A 27,980-nucleotide genomic window follows, 5' to 3' on the forward strand; every position below is an offset into this window, starting at 1 on the left:
GAAGGAGGACTGTAAACATTTCTTACTCAACCTCACCAAATTTAATTAGAAATATAATAGGAACGAACAGAGCCAAAATAGAAAAAGCAAATAATAATAACTTAGAAAATAATAGGAATGAAAACTGTGGATGCAACTGCCGTGTAGCTATGGAATGCCCGTTAGAAGGAAATTGCCTCGTATCAGATGTTGTATATAAATGTGAAGTTAAAAGTAATAGAGGTGTAAAAGCATACATTGGTAATACGAGCACTCAGTTTAAAACCCGGCTAAACAATCATATTTCACCATTTAACAAAAACAAAAATAGTAGCAGAAATATAATAAATAACACAGCAAACACTAATAATACTAATAATAACCATAGTGGGAGGGAAACAAATAGAAAGAAAAATAATAATGACACTGCGCTTGGGGAATGGATACGTGAGCTAAAAAGCAAAAATATAGAGTACACTTTGAAATGGTCCGTGATAGGTAGGGCAAAAAGTTATCATCCATCAAAATCAGGCAAATGTTCCTTATGTTTACTAGAATCCTACAAAATACTAACATCTGATAAAAACTCATTGTTAAATCACCGTACAGACAACATACAAATATGTCTGCATAAAAATAAGTTCCTAATATCAAGATATAGATAATAAGTAAACAAATAGATAGACAAAAAACTGAACAAAAATATTTTCTTTTCACCAAAAAAACCGAGTTTAAGATAAATGAATAAAAAATATTAGAATAGCAAATAAACTTATAAATAACAAACCTGAACACAACATAAATACACATGATTAATAAATAATAATATGATAAATAAAAAAATTAGCAAAAATGACAAAGATTAATAATTGAAACAAAAAATAAATAAGTTACTTCCCTTTGACTACTAAATTATAAGGTAAATGCACAAATTCTAAAAGATGTAAGTTAATGACTGAATAAATAAGAAACAAAGAATTGATAGAGTTAATTCCCTTTAATCGCAAAATCAGAAAAGACCGTAAACTTGACACTAAACATTATAAATTGGAAATAACGAAAATAATTAACAAAAAACATAATATAAGAATAAGAAATAATAAATATGTACATAATGATAACCATTTTAGCCTAATAATAAAATAAATACGAAAAAAACAATAACAGAAAAAATACGTATAGACGGCTAAAAAATAAAATGTAACGTAAACACCCAAGAGATACGAAAAAAAAAGGAAAAAATTACTAGCTTAAGAAGAAGTTAAAAAATTAATTAAATAATTTCGTAAATAATAAATCAAACGTAATAAAAGAAGAAACAAAATAAGAATGCAGAATTAACATAATTGATATTAGATACATAAATTGGAAAGAAATTAAAAAACCAAAAAATACGAAAATAAGGCTAACAAAAAGAAAATATAGATCTATAAAAAACCCATGGAAAATTTTTAAAGATGGCAACCTCGATAAAAAAATTCCATCCCCATGTGAGTTTTAAAAACAATTTTTTGACTGTAATTAATTGATTTTAATTGTCTCCGAAGAGAACGGTAAATAATGAAAATTCGGTATGTTATAATTAAAACAACCGTTTGTCCTTTTACCCTTCGAAACAGCTGTCAGACTAAGAAAAAATATATAATAACATGTCATAAAAAAATAATAAAAACAAAAATTGTGTACTACTAAAAAAAAGGTGTTGTTTTTTCTGATTGTATATATATATATATATATATATATATATATATATATATATATATATATATTCCGTGGAAATATACTTTATTTCCTTATAATACGAGGGGCGTGCAATAAATAATGACCCTGACCCACTTCCCATAGTAGTAAAGCAACGAAACTTGGCACAGTTATTAGTCTTTCTCTACATATGAACTACCCAGAGTTATGCATTTCTCCCATCTTTGATGCAGCTCTGGAGACCGTTTTTGTAGAACATCCCAGGTTGGTCCTCTAACCACGGCGTGACTTCAGAAATCAAGGCTGCATCATCTGGGGAACGCTTTCCTTTCAAAAACAACTTCATGGCTGGGAAGAGGTGAAAGTCAGAGGGTGCAAAGGCAGGAGAATAGAGAGGATGGGGAAGGATTTTATAACCACACGCCCGTACTTCTGATCTGGCGACATGAGAGTTGTGGATCGGAGCGTTGTCCTGCAGGAGGAGGGTACCTTTGCTGATCTTGCCCCGCCTCTTCATTTTGATAGCTTCCCTTAATTTCCTCCAAAGTGAAGCATAATATGCTCCTGTAATTATGCTACCCTTTGCCAGGAAATCTGTCATCCCTACTCCGTCCTGGTCCCAGAAGAATAAGCATGACCTTGCCAGCCGAGGGATGCACCCTTGCCTTCTTTGGAGGTAAGTCCGTGCTTCCACTGCATTGACTGGGCTTTGGTCTCTGGATCATAGTGATGGACCCAGGTTTCATCCTGTGTAATCAGTCTTTTGAAAAACTTTGACTCATCTTCTTGGCATATCTCCAAATTCATCCTTTAGCACTCGACGCGTTATCGCTTCTGGAATGGTGTGAGAAACCTGGAAATCAATCTGGCAGACACCTTAGGCATATGCAAATAGTCTCCACAGACCCTGTACTGATAGTTTCCACAGACCCTGAACTAATCTTGACATCTTGGGCTATTTGGCGAATAGTAATGCGCCGATCTTCGAAAATGGCAGCCTCAACTTGACGGACAGATGCCTCATCAATGGCAGAAGTGGGGGGCGACCAGGTCTTGGAGCTGCTTCCACAGACTTCCGGCCATGTTTGAATTCACGATGTCAGCGTTTTACAAGGTCATATGATGGGGCATTATTACCATGTTTCTTTCATTTCATCAAAAGTCTCCTGTGGTGTGCGCCCTTTTAAATACAAAACTGAATCACTGCTCGACATTCAACAGGCTCCATTTCACACCTGACTCAGTTCAAACATCTATAAAACAGAAACTACAATTAGTTCAGAGCTGTAATTTGCCACATAACCCGTAGAGATATAAATCATTGCACATGCAAAATTTCAGCTAGATCAGACAACTGGAAGTGGGTCAGGGGCATTACTTATTGCACGCCTCTCGTATATAACAATCCTTATTTAAGAAGCTCAATGCTTCTACAGAGGAATATAATGAATGAATGACAAAAGTCTATATTCCAAAGTTCATGATGTTGACTATCTTACAATTTAGTCCATTGTAAATGCCAACTGTATTAAAGGAATAAATTGTAAGATGGTCAACATCATGAACTTTGGAATATAGATTTTGTTCATTCATTAATTATATATATATATATACATATATATACATATATATACATATATAAGAGCAAATAGTTAATAAAACGTTAAAAACACTTTGAAAAAGAGTTGAAACATATTTAATCTGAAGAGGAAACACTTAATAAGTGGATAGTCCTTAATCCGCGGAGTTTCGAAGAAATACTTTCCTTCTCATCATATATATATATATATATATATATATATATATATATATATATATATATGATGAGAAGGAAAGTATATATATATATATATATATATATATATTAGGTATTTCAATTGTTTTATTTTAAAAGGTAATTTTCAAACATAGAATTTTTATTGTTTGAAAACCTTTCCCATCTTCAGTTCCTCGCAAATAATAGTATATACAGTTCCCACACTGACATCAAACTGTGCACTTATTGTCTCTATAGACATACGACGGTCCTTTTCCATTAAATTCTGTATTTGGCTAATCATCTCTCGTGTCCTAATTGCCTTACTCCTGCCACACCTCTCATTATCCCTTACAGACTCCACCTTCCTTGGATCCCTTATGCTACTCGAAAACTGATGCTCGATTTATGCAAGATGTCCCAAAAGTAGTCTGAACCATTTCAGATGTTTTGGAGTATGTTTGCTAAATTTCAAACAGAATTTTATTGCATATCTCTCTTCTAAATTGTCCTCACGTTCAGATTGCATTTTTTATATTCAGTAGCTGTATCAATCAGGCTTTATTAGAATGCACTCTAATTCCTGCTGTAGCTGTTGATTTGAACCTGAAATCATAAAACTTGGTCAGTCATCTCATAAGATGTATAACATACTGAATTTTTATGTACAAATAGTCTGAAAATAAATTGAGAGCACCTCGTATGTTCTATATTTGTCATGAACGTTTTCGACTCCGCGTGGAATCACTTTCGTGTGACGGCAAATGAAAGATGGACTGACAAAGAGAAAAAAAGGATTTTGTAGCCACACATTGTCAGTATTCGCAGGTAGCGGTGCGCCGGGTGTTTTCTGGGACAATTTACGAGCCAAATTCTAGGAGTTAAAAATTTGGATCATGTAGATGGTGGTTATGACTATTATTGTAAAATATTGTTACTACTTTGAAAAACAATATTATCGATTTTTTGGGAGTATTATGTAGATAGCTTCAAATATGAATTTTTAAAAATTTGATTCTGAGATGTATTATTTTTGTGTTACTTACTAAGATTTGTCTTCAATCGGAAGGTGGGCATTTAATATTCATTTTAATTCAGACAGTTGTGTATTTTTGTAGACGTTGATAAATTGAACTAGAAATTAAATTATGCATGGTAAGGTTACGATATAGGGTAGTAGTTGTGTGACAAACGTAACTATATCTTTTAAGATTATTATAGGAGTTACACTCTCTTAAAGAACATTTAAACATGTAGATACCATTAAATCTTTTTCGTGATGTAAGAATTAAGGCACTGTTGATTTTTACTATAAGATTTGGGTAATAGTTTTGTATAGTGGTCTAATTTTATTGATATTGTTATTGACTATTTACGATATTTATTATGTCTTTTTCTTATATAAAGTTTGGTTACATTTGACTGCAGTAGCATATGTTAATAGAATCTGGGATTTAATTTTTGGTGATATTATTTGTAGTAGTAGTTTTTTTTTATAAAGTGTTAAAACAGTATGTGTTCATCATGATTTTTCCTGACATTTTTAATCCCGAATATCAATAAAAAAAAGCTCTTATCTTTATAATTGCAATATCGAAAATGTTGTGTTTCACAAAACATGGTATATATATATATATATATATATATATATATATATATATATATAGAGAGAGAGAGAGAGAGAGAGAGAGAGAGACAGAGAGAGGTTGGTCGTTTATTTGAAACGTTAATTAGCATATATACCAATCGTAATGCATTTACAAAATTCATAATTAAATGCTTCTTAGGGTGCACATCTGATGAGTAAATGACTAAAAATGCAGCAAAGACATAATTATGCTGGCGGGTTAGTCGTGAAAGAAACAATATCGTTATTGTAACAGTTTGAAAAGCAATAAATTACCAACTCAGAAAACTTGATCCTCGTAACTTCGGGAACTATTAACTTACTCAATATTCACACATATATATATATATATACACACACACACACACACACACACACACACACACACACACACACACACACACACATACACACACACACATATGTATATATAATCAATTTATTATATTAAATATTTATTTAAATATTTTGACATGCATAAAATTAAGTTATTTATAGACATTACATGTTTCGAAGTTTCACTTCTCGTCAGTATAACTGTGGATGATTTTACTTTTTGTCATTAGATGATATATATATATATGTGTACATATATATATATATATGAATACATATATACATACACATACATATGTATATATATATATATGTATTTATATCGCATCCAATGACAAAAAATAGAATCAGCCACGCACTCAAAATATAGTTAGAAAACCCATTATTGATAAAAACTAGCTTTATATATTTTTGTTTATTAAAGAAGTAATATTTTATGGCGGAAGAAATTAGTGTGCGCGGTTTCGAATGTTTTAAATAATGGCTATATGTAACGACGAAAACGTATATATGTCTGTTCTCTTTCAGAATGTATACGTATGTGTTTGTGTGTACGTCTATTCGTTTGAAAAAGTGCGCTTGTCAATGTGTTTGTGTTTGAGTCTGTATGTGTGCGCGTTTTTTTTTTACTTGATTTTTAAGATGAAGGTCACAGTGCCGAGTCGTTATAATTTTCCAAAGGCTGCCATGTTATAATTCTTATTTATTGGCTAGTTGACAAAATGTCTGATGAAGAACCGATCAATGGAGACATTGACATTCTCAAAGACTCATCCCAGTCTGCTGTTAGAATTGCTACCTTGATTAAACATCAAATTTTCTTCCAGCTCCCTGAGTTGAAACAGCTCGTAACCCTTGAGGGTGGCCATTTTGGAAAATGGCGACGACTGGTACATGCTTATCGTAGAAGTCAGAGCGACCCTTTCAGCTTTTGCGTCGACACGCCTTCACACGAACAAATGTAGGTTTATGCATGGTTTAACGGATGTTTACATAAGCATAAAGTTTCTATGGCCTTTAAATATGTGCATGCCCGCATTATTTTAATGGCTAGATTTACAATTTGTGCAAAATGCAGATAATGTATACACATCACTTACGTGGACATGTGCACCAATGGACAACCATACATAGTTCAAGTACACAGACGTTAAGAGATATGAATATATAAATACACCGAAGAAGGCCGCAAGACGGCCGAAAACCGTTCTTTTATACAAAAAAGACCCCCTTTTTAAAAATAATTTTATTCTTTGCACATAAAAAATAATTAAATGGTTAACAGAATAGAGAATTCTTAGGCTAAAATCTGAGGATAAAACGCAAAAGCTTTTATGTAGCTTAATTGTCATAAATATGTATTCATAAATTACTACCTACCTCTATTCATATATTAAGCATGGTTGAAGCGAATAGTAAATACATAAAATCGATAAATAAAAAGATTATATTTCCTTATAACTGTTTTTATGGATAAATGTATTATTATTATTATTATTATTATTATTATTATTATTATTATTATTATTATTATTATTATTATTAATAATATTATTGAATAATTAACATTGTTAAAAGTAAATTAGTTATTATCGATCTATCTGTCTATCTATCTATTTACCTATCTATTCAATGATATTCTTAGAATAGTGTAAATTGTGATTTATTTATTGTTTATAGAATAAAGTGTAGCAATGGGTTTAGCTGAGATATTTACATAAATTAGCTAGGTTTAATATAAACAAATAACCTTGAACATGCGTACGTGACGGAAAGGTCACGTTAAGGGGATGTGTTTTTTAATTGGTTACATCACCAGAACTGAAGTCAAGAGGTCGGGAAGTTTAGAATCGAGAGTTGGAGTTTGATCACGACAGTGAACAGACGGGGAAGTTTGAGCTTGGTCATGGGAGTGAACAGACGGTCAGGAAGCGAGACTGAGTGGAACAAACATGTAGACAAGAAATGTAGACTCTGTGAAGACCATTTGAGACAACTGAAATAAATTTATATTTTAAAACAGTGAAGATAAAAGAACTCTTGCAAAAAGAAAAAGGTATGAAGCATATATTATTATTCTTATAAAAAATGATACATTTATGCAAATATGAACTGTAATATATACCCGTGTGATAACTCTCTGATGCAACATGACTTAGTTTACATGTCGATATCATATTCCCTGACTAAACAATAATGCCGTTATAAGAACAAAATAACACCCCACCTCACTATGTAACATGACTGTTTTAATATCTAACCAATGTATAACATATGACACGTTTTATCCCTGACAACAATAATAATAATAATAATAATAACAACAACAACAACAACAACAATAATAATAATAATAATAATAATAATAATAATAATAATAATAATAATAATAATTATAATAATTATAATAATGTTACTTTTAATGCATCTAAAACCAAGGTTTTATTTTTACATACTCAACGCTCTCATCCCCATCTGGCATCAATTGAAATGAATGGCTCTCGTCTTGGGGAGGCCTCATGTTTTGACAAGCTTCTGGGTTTGACCTTTACTCCTGATTTGAAATGAAACACATATATTAAATCCGTTCCCAATGCCACTGGAAAAATGGTGGGATCCTTCTATCGATCCAGTAGATATGTCACTGCTGATGCAATTCTCTATCTATATAAGAGGTACTGTTGCCACATCTGGACAGGAGCTGCTAGAAAGGATTTATCCTGCCTTAATAGAGTTCAAAACAGACTTCGTAGCCACGCAGGGGGTGTCCTTTTCTCTTCCCTGCAACTTCTTTCTCATAGAAGAGATCTTGCGAGTTTGTTTCTGCTTTATCGTTATTTTCATGGTAAGTGCTCGGCTGAGCTTCAATCTATGGTCCCGCCTCACCAGACTTTCACAAGAAACACTTGTCTAGCAGAAAAGGCTATCAATAATTTCCCCCACTCTTTATCTGTGCCTAAACCTAAACGTGGATTCCATGAACAAAGCTTCTTTCTTAGAACTGCACGCCTATGGAATTGTCTTCCGTTTTCCTGCTTTCCAGCTGACAACAGTATGGTTGTCTTCAAGTCTAATGTAAACAAGTTTTTGATGAACCGTTCCATATAAGTTAACAAATTTACCGAATTTCCATTATTAACGATTACTGTATTGTCCAATTTCTACTTACACTCTTTAACCCTTATCCTCGAGTGGCCTCTTGGCCTTGATAATGGTGATGCCTATGTAAAAATAATGTATATGGATGACTTGAAGCTGTTTGCAAAAACAAAGACAGAACTAGAGACACTAATAAAAAACGACCAGAATCGTTAACCAGGATATCCAAATGGAATTCGGTATGACAAAGTGAGCACTGCTGACCACGAGGGGGAGAAAACCAGAATCAACAGAAAGTAAAGTACTACCCAATCAAACTAGATGAACATGATAGCTACAAATACTTGGGAGTGTTTGAAGCAAACGCCATCAAAGTAACAGAAATGAAAGAGAAAATAGGAAAGAAACACATCAGAAGAACAAAAAAAAAAAAAACTCATCGAAGTTAAACTATATAGTAGAAACCTAATTAAAGGAATAAACACCAAAGAAGAACTAAGGAATCTCGAACAGAAGACCAAGAAACTCATGACTATGCACAATGCAGTACACTCGAAATATGATACTGTCTGACAATATGTGAAAAGGAAAGGCGGAGGATGAGGGCTGATCTGGAGTGTGTAAATAACACAAAACAGAATATAAAAATACGCAATGCAGAACGCCGAAAGAATAATTACTGGAGCAAAAGACACGAAAAAAACAAAGAAGATAGAAAAAAGAAGAGACAAGGAAAGAAAATGGGAAAAGAAACAGCTACATGGACTATTTAGAAGGATGAAAAAAAGAAGAGACTAACGATTACACTTGAAAATCACTACAAAAAGGAAATCTAAAGATAGAGACTGAATAACTAATAACAGCTGCACAATATAGCGCAGTTAAACCCACCAGATCAAAGTGAAGATCGACAAGACACAAGAAAACAGCAAATGCAGGCCCTGCGGACAAGAAGACGAAACAATAAACCACTTAATAAGTGAATGCAGTAAATTTACCCCAAAATAATCTAAAAAAAAAACAAACAAAAAAAAAAGATATGATTGAGTGGCAATTTTGCAAACGATTGTATCTTGAACACACAGACAAATGGTACAAACACAAACCGGCAGCAGTACTGAAAATGAAAGTCACAAGATCTTATGGGACATGGATGTAAAAACAGATAAACCCACCCAAGCAAGAAGACCAGATGTCATAATAGTTAACAAGAAGGAAAAGTTTTGCTAGATTGTAGATTTTGCCGTTCCAGCAGACCACACAGTGAAGATAAAAAAGACTGACAAGCGGAGAAAATACACAAAACTGGCCAGCGAGCTCAAATGGATCTGGAAAATGAAGGAAGTCAAGATAACACTACTAATAGAAGGAGCGCTAGGAACAATACCAAAGAACTTTGAAAAAAGAATGGGAGAGATTGGAATCAGAGGGATGACCGAGAAGATACAACAAATTTCAATAATAAAAACTGGAGAAATATTAAGAAAAACCCTCGAATGTGGAGACTAACAGCACACATAAACTACATACAAACTGGACACAGAAACGGCTACAGATGCATAACACAAAGCAACATCGCATGGAATCATGAAAAATGAAACTATATAATTTTAAGATACTGCCCCCCCTTTTTTAAGTGCCACCATGAATGGGCAACACACCAATTAATAAAAGTCAAGGAGGATGGAAAGACCGAGGAGAGAAAGCACAAGCCAACCCTCTGCTGGCTGAGGGCAAACAGGACTGGGACCTTGGGGAGGCTTATTGCCATCCGAATCCAACGAAGACGAATGGTTGTCGTCAACGAGAAATCAAGGGTAAGCGGCTGTTGCAAAAGGAGCAAGCAAGAGAAGGGTACAAAGTTGTAGAACGCCTTCTGAAGTCAAGCTCTTTGGACGTGGGCCGGCGCCAGGTCCTGCTGCCACACCCAAGGTCTGCCAGCGGCCATCTGATTGCACGAAAGGATCACCAAACGCTGCAGCACATAAAGGCATATTTTGGTGTTGCCTACTTCTAAAATGTGAGGTGGCATGATGTGGTCATAACTTGAAACCACACCAAAGACCCAACGGTGGCTTGAAACATTATTTTTATTATCCTGGGCACGTGGGCAGAGTAATCCAGCAATGCATATATAGTCATCCATAAGATTAGTCGGAGAATCCAACAGAGGGTATAGCCATTTAAATTTATTTTATAATACTTACAAATATCAATAATGATAGCCAGTTTGATTTGTTAATTTGGAGTCCAGACAGGCTTAAATGTATGTCTCAATAATCTCCAACACCATGATATATATATATATATATATATATATATATATATATATATATATATATATATATATATATATATATAGTAAGTTATAAAATATGTATGGCGATTAAGCTACACTGAATATTCCGCGTTTCATCCACTCTAAGACTCTTCAACCTGAAGAGTCCCAGAGTGGATGAAACGCGGAATATTCAGTGTAGCTTAATCGCCATATATATTTTATAACTTACTAACTAGCTCTACCTACGTATAGAGCACTTTTGAAGTAAACACTTAAAGTTTACGCATAAATTTATACTTTCGTATATTAATTTTATGTAAGTAAATGAAGTATATATATATATATATATATATATATATATATATATATATATATATAAGTACAAGTAGTTAATAAAACATGAAAAAGTGTTAAAAACATATTTAATTTTAAAAAAGGAAGCACGAAATAAATGGATAGTCCTTAATCCGCGGAGTTTCAAAGAAATACTTTCCTTCTCATCAGAGGGTAGGATTTAGCAAAATTCGGGATCGAATTTTGCTTGCAAAAGTATTTAATGAAACTACAAGTAAGTCATAGATCTTACTTGGTAACAAATAGTGAAACAGAGGGAATATGGTGAGGAAAAAGGTGATTTGACGAATAAATCGATAGTCTGATAGTCTAAAAAAAGGTTAAGTCATACTCCAGGCTCTAAGTCATGTCACCACTACACAACCGAAGCTATAACTATAATTACTTCCCCTTAAAGTGATAATATAATAAACTCTAAAAACGAACTGATCTCCTACTGCAAACATAAGTCCAAATTTAAATATGGTAAATTTTCAATTACATAGCTATTAAATTAACCTTTCAGATATATATATTTTTCTATAATATTATAGTTCTTTCTACATACTTTCTTAGCAATTTATAACTTTGTAATTTTTCTTGTAATTCTTTATTTCTTTTGTGTTTGGTCGGTTTAACATCTGCAATCTTCGTTTTAGTGTTTAAATATTCCTATCAAATACATCCATCTACCTACACATTTATATTCTGTATGTATGTTTACTTATATTTTACTATGCGCATTTACATACACACTTACTTGCCTTATTCTGGAATTTTCAGATACCGGCCATCCTCTCCACTTAAATTATTTTCCTTTAACTCTTTATTTATTTATTTACTTATTCATCTATTTACTTATATGTATATATATATATATATATATATATATATATATATATATATATATATATATATATATATATATATATTATAAAAAAGTGAACCATATCGTAAATTCAATCAACTAAAAAATGGAAACCGGGGTGAGGAAAAGAAAAAAAAATATATATAATGGGGCAAGTTATATGTACAATTAAATAAAATAAATAAGTCGATTAAAAAACGATCGTTAAAATATTCCTTTAGTTTCAACGATGTGATGTATCGCCAGTTCGACGGTATATCGATGGGATCACCCCTTGGCCCAACTTTGGCCAATATTTTTGTGGGCTTTTTAGAACAGACGTTGTTTGACAAGTGCCCTAGACCAGCATTTTACATGCGTTATGTTGACGACACTTTTTCTTGTTTCGCAACGCATGATGAAGCTATGTCCTTTTTCCACTTATTAAATAATTTACACCCTTCTCTCAAATTTACGATGGAGGTGGAAAAAGATAACTCCCTTCCTTTCCTTGATGTGTTAGTTTCTAAACGTGGGCTTTCCTTTATGACATCTATTTATAGAAAACCCACTTTCACTGGTCTTTATCTTAGTTGGGATTCTTTTGCACCCACAACCAGGAAACTAAATCTTATTAGAAACTTAACCCATCGGGCACTTGCTATTTGTTCCCCACCTTTTATTGATGTGGAAATTGAAAACATTAAAAGGATTTTTATTACTAATGGATATCCACCTCCATTAGTTAACTTAGTTATTAATAAAAAAATTCAATCCTTTTCTGAGCTACCAAAATACGGTCCATGTAGATTTCCGGTATACCTTAGGTTACCCTGGATTGGACTTGAAGGCCAACTTATTTGCGATAAGATTTCCTCTCTGGTGTCTTCTAATTTTGGTGCTCTATCGCTCCGTATTGCCTTTTCCACAAAAACCGCCTTTCCCTCATTTCGTAAGGATGTCTTGCCTATCTCCCAAACAAGTAATATTATTTATAAATTTCAATGTCGGTGTGGTGTCGTCTATATAGGCAAGACGACCCAGCGTCTTCAGGTCAGAATCGCCCAACATGTTCCCCGTTTCATCCGGGATCATCAACCTACTACCAGAAAATCTCAACTGATAGAATCGTCCATCGGCCAACACTTGGTCGATAAAAAGGAGTGCGGTCTTGTTTTTTCTCCGGAGTGTTTTTCTGTTTTGTACCGAGGACGCACAAAGTTCCACCTGTCTGTCCTCGAAGCACTTGCCATCATTGCTAACCCCCCTACTTTGTGCAAGCAGAGAAACCTCCGGCTTCAGTTAGAATTATTTGGGTAGTCAGGTTTTTTTTTTTTTTTTTTCTTAATCTCCTCTCCGCTCGTATTCCATATCACTACCAAATATTCTAAAAAATAATAATTTTCAGACTTATGACCCTTGAAAATGTTTGTCTGAACGAAAAGCGCTTTGGGTATATTTTAACGATCGTTTTTTAATCGACTTATTTATTTTATTTAATTGTACATATAACTTGCCCCATTATATATATATATATATATATATATATATATATATATATATATATATATATATATTTTTTTTTTTTTCTTTTCCTCACCCCGGTTTCCATTTTTTAGTTGATTGAATTTACGATATGGTTCACTTTTTTATAATTATTCTAAAATTTTGCCAATCGAATAAAGATATATATATATATATATATATATACATATATATATGTGTGTGTGTATATGTGGGTGTGTTTATTGCGTATATACATGTATGTATATATGTAATTGTATGTATTTATATATATGTATGCATGTATGTATATACGTGTATGTATTTAACTTATCATTCTTCTCAATTCATTTGCTTCCTTTAATGACTCCTGCTGATAATTTAATTCTGAAGTAATAACTTTTATATTTCAGTTGACCCCTTTTTTGCTTTAAATTTGGCGCCATTTCAATGTCATCCTGTCTGGGGCATTTTAACACTGGCTGTTCTATTCTAAAATTAACTCAATCACCATTCAATTTTTCTTCTTCACTCATTTCTCTTAAATCAGCCCAGCCTTGACAGTCGTGTTTTAAATTCTCCCATATCTTTTTTCTACGCACATCTTATCTTTCTTTTAATAATATTATTTGAACTCATTACCTTTTTCTTGTGAATTTGTAAATTATTCCACGGATTTCTGCCTTTTGCATTACTTCGGACTATCTTACACTTACTCGATTCCCTTGGATTTTACTTGTGGAAATTGAAATTTAATAAACTTTTTTGGATTTTACCGTTATTGGATATTTTACCCTTCACCAGACTATCCATTAACGTGGAATCCATTTTTCTTCACCCTATTCGCTCTGCTTCACTATTTTTTACGAAGTAAGATCTATGATTTACTTATAGTTTCATTAAATACTTTTGCAAGCAAAATCCGATCTCGCATTTGTCTCTGATGAGAAGGAAAGTATTTCTTCGAAACTGCGCGGATTAAGGACTATCAATTTATTTTGTGCTTCCTTTTTTAAAATCAAATATGTTTTTAATTCTTTTTCAAAGTGTTTTTAACATGTTTTATTAACTCCTTGTTCTTATTATGAGCTCTATTTCCTATTTGGTTTTATCGAGCTTTTACATCTGGTCGAGCTTACTATATAAATATTAACTCTTCAATATTTATAATATACTTAAGTTTTGCCATATTCGATTATTTGGTAAACTTAAGTGTAATTCTTATTTCATATATATATATATATATATATATATATATATATATATATATAAAATGAAAATTACGATTGAATTTACCAAAATGATCCAAGATGGTAAAATTTAACTTTCTTGAAGTTTTACATTTGGATTTTACCGTCACTGGATTTTTTATCTTCCACCAGACTATCCATTCATGTGTAATCACCTTTTTCTTTACCATATTCCCCTCTGCTTAACTTATTTTGTTTTCAAATAAGATCTTTGACTTACTTGTTGTTTCATCAAATATTTCTGCATGCAAAATCCGATCCCGCATTTTGCTAATTCCTACCCTCTGACGAGAAGGAGAGTATTTCTTCGAAACTCCGCGGATTAAGGACTATCCATTTATCTAGTGTTTCCTTTTCAGATTAAATATGTTTTTAACTCATTTAAAGTGTTTTTTAAACATATTTTATTAACTGTTTGCTCATATATATATATATATATATATATATATATATATTATTTAAATATTTTTTATTTAAATATTACTACGTGCATAACAGTAAATATTTATGCATGTAACAATATTTAAATAAAAAAATATTTAAATTATAAATTAATAATTAAAAAAAGTACCTCCTAAAATGTAGGGGGCCTAAAATGTAAACAAAGAGCAGATAACTTCTCTCTGAAGAGCAATCAGAGCAAGAAGAAAAAATACCACAGAATCGCTAATAAAAATAAATTAATCAACAATCATATATATATATATATATATATATATATATCATTTTTATTTACAGAAAGTTTATATAATATGAGTCATCAGTACCATCGGGTTCAAACCTGATAACAGGGAGCAGTTTCAATACCCATATAAGCTCTCTTCAGCCGATACTCAGAGATGTCGTCTATTATCAGGTTTGAAACCGACGGTACCGATGACTCATCTCGTATAAACTTTCTGTAAATAAAAAATACATGTGTGTGTGTGTGTGTGCGTGTAGTAATTTGAAAGCTATTTCGAGCATTTTTAAAATAAACATTTATAATATGTATAATATTAAAATAGGTAAATAGAGAAATAATCAATTGCTTACGTTTCAGCATGAAGCAAAAATTCATGTACGATCGTTGCAGAGACGAAGTGGACTATTATTAATGACAAATCTCATCATTATCAAGGCATTGAAACCAACTTCAAAGTTTAAGCCTAGTATCATTAATATTACGAACACATTAAACTGCGATGCAGCAAATCGAGGGATACATGTAAACATAAAAAAGAACACTCAATACAATACAATTTTAACAATTAACTGTATATTCATTATTTACAAATGGGTATCACCTCAGTTTCAATTTTTAGTCTGTGTCCAAAAAAGTAAAATTCATAATTACCCACGTCTATTTTACTAACAACATTTCCTCCGATTAGATAAGCCATTCATTGAAAATCCATGGGTTAGAGAAAAGACATTGATAAGCATTTATACTCCTTTGTCAAACGATAAATTTTGTTGCATATATATATATATATATATATATATATATATATATATATATATATATATATATATATCGTTTGGCCAGAGAAATGTAGCCGAGAAGCGAGAAATTATCAAAGTTGGGCGCCCAACCCCTTCATTCGTAAATAAGGTTAGAACTCGTTCGTTCCAATCCAAATGGTTTAATGACATTAACTAGTTATTTGCGAGTAAATCTGAGGAAAAGCTCTATTGTTGGCCTTGCTTGCTTTTCAAGTCTAAATCAGGACAATCATGGACTGATACTGGCAAGGTACGTTAGTCAATCAATGCTATACAATGGAGAGTCACGCAATAGGAACTATAATGACTTACTCTGGGTCCACAAACCATGGGTTGGGAACTGAAGTTATCAGACGGCAGTGGGGGGCACGAGTAGCAATAATAGGCTAGAGTCGCTACTGATATATATATATATATATATATATATATATATATATATATATATATATATATATATTTATTTAATAGTACAGAAGTTCAGAAAAACATTGGTACTGTCGGTTTCAAGCCCAACATAATTTTTTTCCTCAGACAGAAACAACATGGCTGACGAGAGCCTAACATCATTTACGTTTTACCATTAACTGGTCCCCTTTATGTTGGGCTTGAAACCGACGGTACCAATGTTTTTCTGAAGTTCTGTACTATTAAATAAATAAATGAATATTAAGCTCTTATATCGAAAAAGTTTTTCTTTGCAATCGTGCACTTTGTTGGAATTCTTTCCCCCAAAAAACAGTAAACAAATATATATATACATATATATATATATATATATATATATATATATATATATATATATATATATATATATATATATATATATACTAGCAAAGATACCCGTGCTTCGCACGGAGCTTTGTTGCGCACTCGGGTACCAAAATCTGTGGGCACCTTTCCAGTAAGTTGATGTTGTAAGAGCAACGATTGCATAAGGTGATTAACATTTTAACTACCTCTTGTAGTGACTGAAATTCAATCAGGAACTTCACAAAACATTTTCATCAAAAAGGAAGGTTACTTGATGTTACATAGTAAATTTTTCATTGAAGTAATTTTCAACTCTTGCTTAAATTTTATCTTGCACATTCAATACTAAAAACTTACCACAATCAGATCATGTCAGTTTTTCCTCATATCCATTTCTCGAACTTTTCACTGAAGAGCCTCAGGGTAAACTACATTTCTGCTGCTTTGATTTGGAGCCAGAATGTAGAGTTTTTCTGAACTTCCTGTCCGGCTGATGGAGACGTAGAACATACCGTGACTGAAGCAGTCTGATGTCAAGTCTACGCCAATGGTGTTAAATGTCTGACCTTGACTTTTGTTTATGCTCATTGCAAAACACACCTTCACAGGAAATTGGAGTCTCCGGAATTTAAATGGAAGTTCTGAGTCCGATGGAACTAAGGGGATCCTTGGCAGTAGAACGGTTTCGCCTTTGTAGGGACCACAGGAAATGGTGGCCTCAAGTACATTGGTGTGCAATCTGGTGATAACACCTCTGGTTCCGTTTGTTGTTTTTGGCGGTTCCAAGGATCGAAGAATCATGATTGGCGATCCAATTTTGAGATTTAAAATGTGTGGAGGCATTCCAGATATCTCCAAAGAGTTTAAAAACTCCACAGGGTAGTGAACAGCTTCATATTCATTAGTAGCCGAATCAACTGACTTGTATTGCTTTGTGTCTCCTGGAAATTCATTCATTATTGAATTGTTCAAATGATTCACATTGCTGTTTAATGGCGAAATAATAGCCCTCTCAGCAAGCCAATCCGGTGATTTTCCATTGTTTTGCAGGTCTGGGTACACTTTGTCTTTCAGTTGCTTCTGATTACCGACACATTTACCAAGCGCAGTTGGAATCTTAATTGTGTCAGGTGAAGAAGTGATAGGAAACTGACCATTACCGATTTGGAGAAGCAATTTTGAGAAGTCTGCTGTAGCTGTGTTATCAGAGATATAGGCTCTCATATTAGTAGTCAGTCTCTTCACTATAACGTGCCTCCAGAGATAGGATTGTTTCAAACTTGCATTGACAATGTTAGCCCTTGTGCCATTTTTAACCACTGGGAGGATTTGACGGAAATCACCGCAAAATAAGGTTGGAATGCCACCCATGGGATTCTTGTTTCCTGTGATGTCTTGCAGTGTTCGGTCAATTGCTTCATAAGCACTCTTGTGCGTCATTGGGGCTTCGTCTACAATGATTGCAGAGGTGTCTCTAATTACATTTGCCAAGGCTGAGTTACCAGTAATTTTGCAAACTGGCTGATCCATTCGATGAGTATCCAAGGGTACTTTAAAAGTGCTGTGAAGAGTGCGGCCACCTTGTAGTAGAGTAGCAGCAATGCCACTGGATGCTGTTGCAAGCACAATCTTTCTCATGGATCTAATCTTTGCAAGGATCAAATTGATTACAAAAGTCTTGCCCGTACCACCTGGAGCATCAAGAAACATCATGTTTTTGTTCATTTCACCTTGTGCTTCCAACATTGCCATGAATGAATTGTAAACTTCTCTTTGAGAATCGGTCAGTTTTTCTTGCATATTTTTTGCTTGTAGGGAAAGTTCTTCAAGATTATAAGTAACTTCACGTTGATACTCTCTCGCGAGTCTTTCATCTCTCCCTTGCGTTGGTGCAGGTAATCCATAGCTTGCCAATGGTTGACCGCACATAAGGAGAACTTTTTCTTCAATTAGACAAAGAGTTTTATTGTAGATGTCCTCATTAAAATCTGCTTCTGGATTGTTAACTTCTTGCCTGTATCTGTGAAGAATGTCTTCAGATATTACATCACGAAAAGCCATCCAGATCTCAAGAGGATTTCTTGGCTCACAGGCTGTTAAAATTATCACAAATAGGCTTCGCAAATTTGAAGGTGATTGAGTGGCACTTGCCTCTCCTACTGCTTGATGCAAGTGATGGTCATTTTCTAGAAGGCCTCGAGCAAGGCACGCTGCTCTGTATGTTTCAAACACCTGACCATTGTATGCTCGCAAATTTTGAAATGAAGTTGGACCAGCAACCTCATTGAGCAACAGGCGTAAGAAATAACACTCCCCTGCTTTTGGACTAATCGTGTAGATTCTCCCAATGCATGGTGCCTTCCATACATCATCATTTTCAGTACCTTCAACTTGTACCCCACGCATTCTTCTCATCCATTTCTTTGTCGATTTGTTCCAAGTGTAAAACTCAGGGACTTCTACGTATTTGAGACCCCTTGCAAAGTCATCCTCATGGCAGAGTTGAAAAAATGCTGTCAAAGTTGTGGCAGGCGGTGGACCTTGGGCTCGTTCAAGAGCAGTATCAGCTGAGAACATGACATGCTGCCCATTTTCAAGATGAACAGAAAGTTGTACAATTGGGGGGAAATGTTCATGGATGGGATGTTCCAATATCCTCCAGGCCGCCTCTGAACTGCCGACATACCTTGCATTCTGGAACTGCTGGATCTCATCCACAATGTGACTTTGTACTTGGCCTTGTTGGTTAGCTGCTCCATCAGTTCTTTGTAGTTCAAACACTGCTTGATCACATCCTTTATTCACGTATTTGAGGACATATTTGATGCTTTGGATCGAGCTGCAAATTTCTACGTTAATGTGAGCGTTGAACTGCTGAAGGAGGACCTTGTTGTACGGAACAATCCACTGGTTTGTTATTTCTTGATTAACATACCGACCATTTCTCTTCATCCTTATTGTACCAGTCTGGCCTCCATCTTCTGGTTTTCTTCGCCTGTACTTGGGGTAAGAGTCTTGGCCTTGCTCGGTACACTGAAGAAATTCTTTTGGGTATTTTTTGGAACATTTGTTGTCAATCGTACATGGACAATTTGGATTAAATGGTCCACAAGGTCCATGCACCATATGTGCCATCACTTTAGCATGAAGATCAGGATCTTCCTCTTTGTCAGGGATCTCTGCAGATATGCAGAGATCCATTTTTTCTGGTAGAAGTTTGTCCTCTGGGGCCTGCCAGGTGAGGATGTGTGCATGCGGCAGTCCTCTTTTTTGATATTCAATACTGTACAGGAAAGCCCTCAACCTGCCAAATCCTCCCTTTTTAATAAATTCAAGTAACTTTTTTAGCTTCTGCCTGAAAACCCTGGCAACAATATCTGGACGATCCTGAGGGTCTTGCCCTTGAAGACAATTTTCTGTAATTTCTGTCCACTTTGGATTTGTTGTGAACGTGATGAAGAGGTCGGCTCGGCCCATTCGCCGAACATATGCCATGGCATCACTTTGACGCTCAAACATGTATCGAGGGCCTCCTGTATAAGTTGCCGGAAGAACAACTCGTTGACCAAACTGTTCTGGATTCCCATCCTCCCTAAGAATTGAATCTCTCAAGTTGCTATAATTGTCAGCTCTCAGGGTCTGTTGCTCACGCCTCAGGAACTATAAACGTTCTGTTTCAATCTTGCAGTACACATCCACCAGCCATTGTTGAAATAGCCTTCGGTACCAGAGAAAATAGTTTCCAGGCCGAGTCATTAAATGGTACGAATAAAATTGCTGTTGGGTAACTTTTCGCCCATTGGATGCCTTCATGTAGATGTTGTAAGATGGAGAACCATAGGGGTACATTAACGGGTACATTAAAGTATCGTAGAGGGGATGTAGTTCGGAGATCCATTTTAATGTATCATTTCTAAAACGCAAGACAATATCCCGGTTAGCTGTTGGTTCATTCTCCATTAATATTCCAATCTCATACGTTGTTGTTGGAGCATTGAATCGCCGTGGATGCTCTTCTTGCGGCCTTCGGTCTTCCCTTATGACAACTTTATGTTCTACCAAGTGTTCTTCTTCAATCCTCTCCTTTGTTGTTTTCAGCTGACAAATGAAGCTGTTGTTCTCATGTAAAAATTCAGTCAGACTTTGGAGAATGTCTCTATTGAGTCTACTGTCACGTCCCCGATTATGTAGTTCCTCTTCCAGACTATCCAAGAAGTAGACTTGAATAAACTTTGCTGTTTCATCTTCAGGTGGTAAAAGACTCCCAATCTGGTGGCAAACCTGGCCTCGAATTCTAAAAGAAGGATTCCACCCATGTACTGCCACAATTTTGTGACCAAATGATGTCATTGCAAACAATTGTTATAACTGCGTAGATTTTGCAGAAAATCTTTAGAGATGGGACCATTGCCGGAGAGCAAATCTTGAAGCAACTGAGGCAGTGGTGGAAAGCTATCAAGCACAACTTTGCCAGAAGAACAACAACAACCAGGGGTTTCTCCTTTAAATTTTACAGCTGAGCAATGTTGACATACTTTGTCCATTTTTCCTATATCAGCTGTAGTGAGAGAGTCATTTTTGTTGTAGAGCAATCCTTTTCTATTGCAGTGTTCTATTTCATGGTGTCTCAAAGCAGTCATTCGTTGTCTAGCTGCCTCGTTTTCTGTCAATTGCTGGGGCAAAGTCATACTCTCTCTCCATGCAGCCTCTCGTTGTTGCCCTTGGTATAGGCGAAAGCTTCGTTGGGTTTCCGATTCATTCTGATGTCGTTGAGCCACTCTCAACTGACCTTGTGTACGTCTACTTACCTTATATAATTCATTCGATCGTAATATTGCTTCTCTTTCCAGTGCATATCTTTGCCTTTCTTGAATTTCATCTTGTGATGAATTTAACCGCCTTACAGCATGTCTAGTTCTGTCAGCTTCACGTTGGGTTTCTCTTTCCAAATCTGACAGTCTTGCTCTCCTTTCTCTTTGACGTATCCTGTTAAGTTCTAGACGTCTTTCTCTATCTGAATTGTTTTCATTGGAGCGAACTGCAGCAACTCTTAGTCTATTAGCTTCCAATCTTTCCATTCTTTCTTCCTCACTTTCGTTTCTACTTCGTTTGGGTGGCATAATTTCGGTTTTAAACGGAATTGTTTAACGATATTAATGATTGTAAATTAATTAAGCGTAAAGGAAATGTATACTAACTGAAATGGACGAACTATAAATAATATTTCTGAATAGTACAATTATAAACAATTATATTGTACCTATTTACTATGCCTCCCCACGGGACAGAGTTAGACACCAGGGTCGTTTTTTAACGTGGAGAAAAGGTACAAAAATAAAAATTGTCTCAGTCGTGAAGGATTTCTCCTCCACCGAAAGAGAACAAGAAAATGAAGTGCAGCATCTGAAGAACAGATACTACACTTTGATCTTGACCAAAAGGAATAAATAAAAGCGACCTACGTGTGACTCATTACTTCCGGGTGTAAACGTCACAGTCTAAAAGTAATAATTAAAAAAAAAAAGTAAATGTAAAATAAATGTAATACCAACTTAGGTTAACTAAGTAAACAGTACAATTAAAACAGTTCTATTAAAACAAATAATTACTAAGATCTAGGTAATTGTTAGTCTCATTGTTATGGTTTTAAAGAAAAAAATGTGTAAAAAAAGTTCTGCTTTTGTGAGTACGTGTATTTCTTTTAAATTACATAACCTTTTTATTTTATTATTTATATCTCTTTTAAATTTATATATTTTGTTAGTAAACTGGAAGAAATTCAGTTGAATAAAACCTTGTCTGTGTTCTTTACGTTAAACTCATATTTTTATAAAAGGTTCATCCGGTTTAAAGAAAGCACTAAGTTTAAATAAGACTGGAAATAACTAATTCAATATATAAATAGAAAAATGAAATAAATATAAGCTTTAAGTCTTAAGATAGTAATAATCAAAATGTAATAAATTATTTGTAGTTCAAATCTATGATAAGACAGGCTTTCGAAATAGGCTCGACCAGAAAGATTAAATTGGAACGAAATTATAATCTCCGTGCCATTTTCAAAACAACCCCACAAAAGTAACGGTATCCTGCAGTTGGTTAAAATGACAACGTTGGTTGTAAGAAAAATGTAAAAGAAAATGCGCTTATCTGTTTATTTTGACCTGTTTTATTTAATTAAAAAAAAAATTGGCTATAACTGGAAGAGAGCGTTATGTTTTGGGGGTTGTTTAAAAAATAGAATGGAAATAAAGTTAGTTCCGTTTTAATTGTCTTTAATTGCGGCAAGCGCTAACAAAATCGAAAAATCACTGTTTACATTCGAAATGTTAACTTTTATAGGTTTACAGGTTTGCTGACAAGGCTGGGGGTGTTTAATACAATTATTTTACTAAATTGATTTTTTTCATTTAAAAATAAAATTATTTATTTTTTAATAAAGTTTTATTTTAAAATATTTGTTTTTGTTTATTTATATAAAATTACGATAGTTGAATTGTATTCTTTCAATTATATTGGCAAGTAAAATATAAAAGATTAAAACGGAACGAAATTGAAATTTCCATTACATTTTCAATACAATCCCAAAACATAAAGCTTTGCTCGCCAATGAATGTTTTGATAATATACGTAAAGTGAAATAAATCGAATATAAAATTAAATGAAAATATATTAAATAATTAAATGTTAAATAGATTTTGTAAATAGTACAGTTGAAATGATTAGAATATTTCCAATATGTAATAAGGTCGAGGTAATTAGTTAAAGAGATTTAATATAATGTGATATGCAAATGAGCATAAGTCATTCGATATGGGGGTGGTTTGTAGACTAGTATATAATGAAATTAGGCAAAGATTCTTATGTCTCCTATAACAGAAACATCCTAAAATGGGTTCTAATGTTTCTCTACCAGGAGAGATCTCCCCTCTTACCTCCTTTATATTTCGTTGATGATGGAGAGCTGTACACACAGACAGAAACACACGAACCCTATTACTTTATAAAGATATAGATATATATATATATATACAATGAAGGGTTCTAAATACGAGAACAAATAAGTAAGGAATTAATGAATAGATGAATTCACTTTTAACTAAATTTAATAAATGTTTACCTATAGAACTATTATAAGAAGTATTATCCTTAATCTCTTTTAATAATATTTACAGTTTAAAACTTACACTAAGTTGAAATAGAAATAAGTCTAAAGTAAATCTTTAATATAAATCTCACCTGTTTGTTTAAATGTATGTATGTATGTTTGTACATCTGCCTAAAACTTTCGATAGAGGCGACGGATTTTCACGAGATCCGTATCGTTTGAAGCTCGACCCTTCAGACGACAAATATAAAAAAATTGGCTAAAAACGTTAATTCCTTTACTCCCAACTGGGCATTTTTCTACAGAGATGGGTCGCTTTTTCGTCGATATTTTCTGACGTCTTCCCCCCTTTTCGTTTTACTAGCCTTAATTTAAACATCTGTCGGTTTGGTGATGAGGGCAACAGCAAAAATGTCCATTTTTTTCAGGTTCTTTTCCTACCTCGTGTACGGGTTCGAGCCTGCTTGCCTAACCGAGAAGGCTAACATGCTTGCCAGTCGGTTTGCCTCCAACTCTACACTGGACCCTCTAAACCACCCCCTACCTGACTTTCCTATGCGGACAGACGCCACGCTAGACGATCTGGAAATCACCCCTGCTCAGGTGCATGCTATCATAAAAAACCTTGACACTTCCAAAGCATGTGGACCCGACCTCATCCCAGCTGTGCTATTAAAAAAGTGCTCAGCCGAAGTAGCTCCAGTTCTTTCCAAACTCTACAACAAATGCCTTAATGAATCTTGCTTTCCGAGCTGTTGGAAAACTGCTTCTGTGGTACCAGTATTCAAGAATTCTGGCGAAAGAACTGACCCATTAAATTATCGCCCTATTAGCCTCCTCCCACTTTTCGCCAAAATATTTGAGACCTTAATTAACCATGCTCTAGTCCAGCACCTTACAGATGCTAAACTTCTGACCTACCATCAATATGGATTTAGACAAGCCCGTTCCACGGCAGACATCCTCACTGTAATCTCTGAACGCATATACCATTCACTGGACAAAGCGGGAGAGGGCAGAGCGGTAGCTCTAGATATATCTAAGGCTTTTGACAGGGTATGGCATGAGGGTCTCCTCAGGAAGATTAGATCTTACGGTATCACTGGTAGAATACTTAACATAATTAAATCCTTCTTAGATAAGAGAAAAATCCAGGTTGTCCTCGACGGTCGTACGTCTAAACAATATAATATAAATGCGGGAGTGCCCCAGGGATCTATCCTTGGTCCTCTGCTGTTCCTGATATTCATAAATGACCTCCCCGACAAAATTGCCTCTGAGATGGGTATATATGCTGATGACACCACACTCTATAGCAGGCACGACAGGAAAACAAATGAACATATATCTAAAGTAATGGCAGAAACACTAGAGGATGACCTCAAATCAGTAGTGGAATGGGGACAAAAATGGATGGTAACGTTCAATGCCACCAAGACAAAACTGGTTTCATTCAATAATTACAAGAAACCTTCTCTACCACCTATAGCAATGGCCAACAACTCTTTAGCTGAGAGTACGTCTTTCAAGCTCCTTGGCCTAACGTTCACAGGAAACATGAGCTGGAACAATTACATCGAGGGCATTGCCAGGGCCGCTGCGAGGAAGGTGGGCTCTCTCTACCGTGCTAGAAAACTTCTAACACCCGAAAGTATCCTGTACCTCTATAAGGCCACCATTCGCCCATGTATGGAGTATTGCTGTCATATTTGGGCCGCTGCATCGGCTACTAGTCTCTCGCTCCTTGACAGGGTTCAAAAGAGAGTCGCAAATCTGATAGGCCCTAAACTGGCATCAAAACTTCAGCCTCTGTCCCATCGTCGAAACGTTGCATCCCTCTGCCTGTTCTACAAGTATTATAATGGTGAATGCTCTGAAGAACTGCAAGCACTTGTGCCCCCACGACGTGAACACCCTCGACAGACCCGACAAGCTACAAAATCCCACCCCCACACTGTAGAGATCCCTAGATGTAAAAGATCTTTCTACTCCAGTAGTTTCTTCCCCAGAACTGCTAGACTTTGGAATTCCATTCCAGGTCACTGCTTCCCCAACTGTACTGACATGCATAAGTTCAAGTGCAACGTGAACCAACATCTCGCTGCCCTAATCCCTACATAGTACCCCAGTAGATGTTTCCCCTGATAGTAGCCCCCTACATTAAAGTGGCAATGTGCCTTGTTTGGGGTGAAAATGTAATAAAAAAAAAAAAAAAAAAAAAACTACCACTTTTTTTTATTGCTCAACACACACCTCGAAACACCCGGGCAAAACCGGGCACACAGGCTAGTTACAGAATACAAAATGTAAACGTTAATGGTTTTCAGATCAAAACTAGTGCACACTTAAAAAATAAATAAACGTATTTATTTATTAAAACATTTTCAATATTTCGAATTATGACAAATACTTTATCAGAAAAATCCAGGTTTATTTATTTTTTTACGTCGCATAGCAGTGATAATCTTTGGGACGTCTTCAGAGGATGTTGAAAGATTCAGTCAACGCGTTTGTCATATAATATAGAAATTCACTGTTTTTTAAGCACAAAATTTAAACTTTAACAGCTTTAAGATAAAAAAAAAAAAAACACAAAAAAACCCTGGATTTTCCTGATGAAGAATTTGTTATAATTCGAAATATTGAATTTGTTTTAATAAATAAATATGTTTATTTATTAAAACAAATGACCACTTGTTTTGGTCTTAAAACCGTTAAAGTTTTGAATTTTGTATTCCATATATTAGCAGTGATTAAAAATAGTTAATTCCTATATCATATAAATTATATATATTTCCTCTCTCTCTATCTATCTATATATATATATTTGAAAATAAGCGAAAATCCCCCAAGAGCTCTTTTGGCCATCATCTCATCAGGAGAAAATAGATAGCATTGAAATAATATTAATAACGAAAAAAAAAGAGCAATGGCTGATCTTTTATAAATTGAAGGTGCAAAAAAAAAAAAAAAAAGAAAAAAAAAAGGACGATTAAAACCAATAATTTAATTTAATAAAGCATGTAAAAAGAGTTTAAAATAGCACCGCGACGGGGAAAATTGGGAGGTGGTCAAAGTTTCCCGAAGAGATTTAACGTTTTTAACAATTCCTTCTGTCAGCACAAAAGGTTTGCGAATTGCGATAAGGACAGATTCTAAAATTTTTGAATTGATTTTTAGAATCCGTTCTATAAAGTACCTCAAACCAAAAGCTGACTTTTACTGGCCTGTATGTGAACTGGTCTTCTTTTGGACCCAAATCGTAGAAAATCAGCTTAATTAGTACGTTGTTACACATAGTTCTCATGATTTGCTCATCTATGCAACTGGACGCCGAACTGGATAAGATCAGGGATATTTTCATTAGTGATGGTTATCCTGCATTAGTGATGGTTACCCTTTAAATGATTGTATAAAATAAAAAGGTAGCTGATTTTAAATCCAATAAAACAGTTGGCTCTTTAAAAGGCCATGTTTACTTAAAATGTCCATGGACAGGGGATAATAGTACAAAATTAAGTAAACAGATTGTTAGAAGTATTATTAATTGTTTTTACTATGTTTCCTTGCGTTTGGTATATACTACTAGACCTGCCTTACATCCAAAATGGTAACATTATTTATCAATTTAAATGCATGTGTAACGCTGATTATGTCGCGCGAACTTGCTTGCATTTGCAGACTCGTATAAGCCAGCACGTTCCATCCAAGAGTAGACAGGGTAGAGTGGGATCTCTGAGTCACCCTTCATCTGCAGTTTTGGACTCCGCTATTGGCCAACATCTGGTTGAGAATCCGTGTTGTACCAATCAGTATAAAATAGAGTGGTTCATAGAACGGATTCTAAAAATCATTTTAAAATTTTAGAATCTGTCTCTATTGCAATTCGTAAACCTTTGTGCCGGCAGAAGGAATTCTTAAAAGC

General features: G+C 34.4%; 1 long non-coding RNA gene across 1 annotated transcript in view; it reads left to right on the plus strand.

The window, feature by feature from the left end:
• LOC145247246 (uncharacterized) overlaps window positions 1-27,980 on the plus strand; it is a 217,664-nt gene that overhangs the window by 33,164 nt on the left and 156,520 nt on the right. The window lies entirely within an intron of this gene.

Source organism: Euprymna scolopes, chromosome 25 (assembly GCF_053919585.1).
Source record: "Euprymna scolopes isolate OS-2025 chromosome 25, ASM5391958v1, whole genome shotgun sequence".
Lineage (NCBI taxonomy): Eukaryota > Metazoa > Mollusca > Cephalopoda > Sepiida > Sepiolidae > Euprymna > Euprymna scolopes.